Here is a 4878-nt window from a genome sequence, read left to right as displayed (position 1 = left end):
ACGGTAAACAAACGGACTCGCTCACGGTGCTGCGTGAGTACACACCGGGAGTGCTGGGCAGACGAGGGCCACAGTGACAACGACGAAACCAATCGCAGGGCCTTTGCCTCTGCTGTTCCCTCTGCCTGGACTACCCCTCCCATCGCTCCCTTTGTTTTGTTTCCGAACTGTGCAATCATTTGTTGTTACATCGCCTGTCTCCTCAGTAAATTGCCCGCCCCCCCATGGCAGGCACCATAGCAGTCTTGCTCGCTGCGGTCTCCCCAAGTCTAGCACAGTGTCTGGCCCAGGATGAGAGCTTGAGGTTTTCTGAATGAATGAGAACGAAAGGAGGAGGAAGTGGCCCCTCTTGCCTGCACGTGGCTACCCTGCTCGGCTCAGAAGTCCTGGCTGCCCCAAGCCCACCTCTCCAGCCCTCCAAAGCGGTTTGCAGGGTTTAGGGATGGGTGGGAGTCGGGGTCTTAGTCAGAAAAGGAGGGGGACTTGCCTTTTTGTCCGTTCTTCACTTGGAAGGAAAGAAGGGCTTCCACAGATCCTGCCTCTCCCATCAGCCAGGGCTGCTGGTGAGACACATAGCATTTCTAAAGTCCTTTGAAGTGATGGCTGGAGGACCCCAGGCATAGGAAATATCCTCATTGTTGGGGGCCGGGGGTGAGTTAAGGCCATCAGTGGCCATCTTCACCCCCTTCCTCACTTCATTTACCAGACTTTGGGGCGGGGGGCAGGCTGGCTTTGGGAGAGTGCAGGTCTGGACATTTATAAAATTCAGTGCAATAAATTAACAGCCACCACTTAACTGAACACGTTCCCCATGCGTGTCAGGCTTAATATGCACGACTGCATTTTATTCTCACAACAGTTCTCAGTGGCAGATGTTGTCTCATTCTCCAGAAGAGAAAACTGAGTCTCAGAGTGGTGGCATGTCAGACATCACCCAACCAGGAAGGACTGGAGCTGGGGTGGAGCCCAGGACCCTGAGGTTAAATACTGCTCGTTCATCCAACATCTGCCGAATGCCAGGTACCTTCATGTACATTGTCTCCCGACGTCCTGAGATGTGGGTATTCCTCCCCCATTTTGCAGAAGGGACAACCGAGGCTCAGAGCCTGGTAGAGGCAGAGCCAGACGGAAACAGGTCCACCTGACTTCAGATCCAGTTTGCAATCTCTGCCTTGCAGTTTGCTCCTCAGATCAAGTGCCCAGATTACTTCAGATCTGTATTAGGCCCTGGGTGGGCGGCGCTAGAGGCACTCAACTAGCACTTGTTGAGTCCTTCAAAAGCCCTTGAAGGTAAGGGAGCTCCTACTGGTAAGGGAGATGTCATCCAGTTGGAAGGGTGACACATTAATATGTAAAGAGCTATAAGAATTAAATGACAAACAGAAACTTTGGGCACTCTTCCAGTGTGCGTGTAAGGATCCACAATTTTGAGGAATCGGACAGAGAAACTGGCTTGAGGGACCCAGGGATTTCTGGAAACAGAAGTTCATGTGAGAACCACAGTGACTCAATTATCATTATAATGACAAAAGCCATTACTCACTACAATTAGACTCCATGTGATAGGGGGTTTTGCTGTTCTCATTTCACAGATAAGAATGCTGAGGGTGAAAGAGATGAAACGATGCCCCCAAGACCAGCCCGCTGGTAAATGAGACTCAAGCCGAGATCCTTTGAGCCCAACGCCAGTTTCTCTTCCCTGACCCTGGACAATCTTACAGAGTGTCGCGAGCAGGAGACTTACTGGCCCAGGTCGAGATGGCTAAGTAAGCCACTATTTGTTCCTAGAGCCAGCTTCTTGGCCAAGGCCTGAGTTTGCAAGTGGTCATACTGCCTGAGCTCAAACTATATACTGGGCACTGGGATCAGGGGTGAATGAGACCCGACCCTGCCGTCCAGGACTCACAGGGCAGAGCCAGCTAAGCAAACGCAACGACAGTAAAGAACTGTGGGTACTGAGTGACCACAGGAGCCAAGGGAGAGGATGGTTGCCTATCCCAGCCCGGAGTGTGGGAAGGGGATCAGGGAAGGCTTCCTGGAGGAGGAGATGTCTGGGCGGAATTTTGGCTGGGCTGGGAGGTGAAGGAGGGTGTTCTGGGCAGCAAAAGCACAAAGGTGAGCTGTGCTGGAGCAGGTCCAGGGAAGCCACAGATGGTTCAGATAGCACCTGTTGTATGAGGCAGGGCCTGGGACCGGGCCGACGTGAAACGAGGTTTATCCTGAGCGCCCTGGGAAGCCAGAGTGGGTATTAGGCACACACGGACCTGAGTTGTGCCTGAGAAAGTCCTCTGGCTGGGGCATGGCGGATGGAATCGGGTATTGGGAGGTGAGAGATAGCAATGGCTGGAATGGGACAGTGGCATTAGGGACAGATAGGGAGGAGGCAACAGGTTGGAGTATTATGTAGGTGCTTGGAAAGGCCTTTCAGGTTTGGAGTCCAGTTTGTCTCCTCTATTCAGGGACCAGGTACACCCCTTTTTTGATGGTCTCCTGCCAGGCATGGGGCCTCTTATCTGACTCCCTAGTGGGCATGAAATCCCTTGTATTAATTCCTCGTGCTGCTGTAACACAGTCCTACAAACCGTGAGGCTCAAAACAACAGAAATATATTCTCCCACAGTTCTGGGGACTAGAAGTCTGAATTGTCAGAGAGCTGTATTCCTTCTAAGACTGTGCAGAATCCTTCCCGGCCCCTTCCAACTTCTGGTGGTGGCCGGCAGACCTTGGTGTCCCTTGGCTCACACCTGCAGTGCTCCAGTCTCTGCCTCCCTCGTCACGTGGCCCTCCTCTCCCTGTGTGTCTCTGTCTTCACGTGACTTTCCTCTTTTTAAACGGACACCAGTCCCATTGGATTAGGGCCCACCCTGATGACCTCACCCTTAAGTTGCTGACATCTGCAAAGACCCTATTTCCAAATAAGGTCATATTCACAGGTAGCAGGGATTAGAACTTCAGCATCTCTTTTGGGGGGACACAACCACAACCGAACTCATTACACTTTTAAGGGCAGAAGTTTTCCTGGTTCGTTTCTGCATCTGTCGCCCCAGCACAGAGCCCGGCGTGTGTCTGCTCAGAGAAGAGTTGTGGGATGAAGATCGAGCCGGGGCCTCCAGCCTCTCCTTCACGGCTGACCCCAGCTCCTCTGACAACGCAGCAATCCCAGCCCGGATGGCATCTGGGCAAGGCAGGTCTCCAGGGGACGCCTTCCCTGTGGGTTCTTCTCTGAAAGAAGTGGTATTGATGTCAGCAGGTGCCTGTCACTTTCCTTCCCCAGCAAAATCTCAACTGTCAAAGTAAGTGAAATAGTCATTGCCTATCCTTGTGTTTGAGATTTTATTGACAGTTTCATTGTCACCCAAAAAAACCTTTTCTCGGTTGGTATTTTCATCAGGCAAGTCTGGCGACAGGAGGAGGATGCAGGGCTGGCTCCTGAAGACAGGTGTGGGCAGGTGGTGGACACTGGTTCGGCTCGCCTGGGCTCAGCAGGGGCAGAGACCCCTGTAGTGGGCTCTGCCACGTCTCGGCTCCAGCCCAGCTCGGCACCCCCTCCAGGGGGCAAGAAGGACATGAGAGACAGGAGTGGATGGTGGCCAAACCGAGATCCTCTGGCCCTTCTCCTGCCCTCCCTGGTGGGCATTAGGGAGGCATCAGGGTGCCGAGGTGAGAGATGGGCTGCAGAATCGACCACCGAGGTGCAGTTCTCAGCCCAGCGATAGGCACCTTAGGGCAAGTACTTTGCCCTGTAGAGACTCAACGGCCCCATCTGTGAAATGGGGTAGTAACAGGCAGCTTCCGTTGGCCAAGGCTTCCTGTGGGCCAAGCACCCATTCTCCTGTTCAGTCCTCACCAGAACCCGGAGATCTGGGTGCTGTCAGGACCCTCCCATTAATGATGTGGAAACTGAGGCTCAGAGAGCTGAGGCAGCCTGGCCAAGGCCACCAGGCCTGGACGTGGTGTGAACCCAGGGTGTGAGACTCCAAGCTTGGGTGGGAACCTACCTTGTAAGATCCGTGGGAGAGTGCAGACAACTAAGGGTCTCACCGCACCAGCACATAGGGGAAAGCTGTCTGCTCTTGTTAGTGTGGGGTGGAACTAGCCCCTTGGCAGCCCTCTGTCCCGCCCGAGGACTCTCTGGATGTCGCTGGGTGGTGCTGGCCACCCGGTGGCCCAGGGCACCTCTGAGGGCGTGGAGTGAGCTCAGTGACTGTACAGGGGCTGAGGACCTGCTCAGAGATCCTATCGCGCTCCGCGCTGAAGCCCCTCTGCACACCCCATCCCTGGCCCCCAGCAGGGCTGCGGGTGGGACGGTCAGTTACCAAGTGGGCAAGGGCATGTGGCTGCCGTGTCAGACCAAAGCCTGGCAACGCTGCTTCTGCATGTCCAAGCGGCACAAATGGGAAACGAGGCCCCGAGAGCCGCCCCTGCTCAGGGCTGCCGAGCCAGGCAGGGGATACAGTAGTTAACACCAGGGATTCTGGAGTCAACAACGTCCGCGTGTGAGTGCTGGTGGAGCCACCAGCTGGCCAGTGACAAGTCATAGACTCTCAGCAAGTCTCAGTTTCATCCTCTGTACAATGAGATAAGAAAAGGTCCCCCTCAGAGGGCGGAGGGGCTAAATGGTACTGTGGGAAGCACCAGTGAGGGCAGAGTCTGACACACAGAGCAAAGAAGACAGTTTTAGCACATTGAGGCTCCTTCACGATCTCCAGCTCTAAACCCTTCCAGGTGCACCGGAGGAGCCTGAGGCCCAGAGGAGAAGGTTGTCCTCTCAGCCACCCTGCAGAGCTGGGGCTCACTCCCTGGCCTTGGACTCCTGCTTCAGTGCTCCCACCACCTCCCTGCCTAACTTTTCTGATGAGCCCCCCTCCATCTCTCGCC

The 4878-nt window shown here is 54.7% G+C and overlaps 1 long non-coding RNA gene across 1 annotated transcript; it reads left to right on the top strand.

Annotated features, from left to right (window-relative positions):
- The first annotated feature begins 890 nt into the window (after positions 1–890).
- On the top strand, positions 891–3638 carry LOC117017755 (uncharacterized). Its single transcript, XR_004422120.1, has 3 exons — positions 891–1020; positions 3006–3293; positions 3392–3638. It is a non-coding gene; the product is annotated as an uncharacterized LOC117017755 (long non-coding RNA).
- Positions 3639–4878: the final 1240 nt, after the last annotated feature.

Source organism: Rhinolophus ferrumequinum, chromosome 25 (genome assembly GCF_004115265.2).
Source record: "Rhinolophus ferrumequinum isolate MPI-CBG mRhiFer1 chromosome 25, mRhiFer1_v1.p, whole genome shotgun sequence".
In the NCBI taxonomy this organism is placed as follows: Eukaryota; Metazoa; Chordata; class Mammalia; order Chiroptera; family Rhinolophidae; genus Rhinolophus; species Rhinolophus ferrumequinum.
The sequence above is the reverse complement of the archived record's forward strand: the minus strand, read 5'-3'. Positions and strand labels throughout refer to the sequence as shown.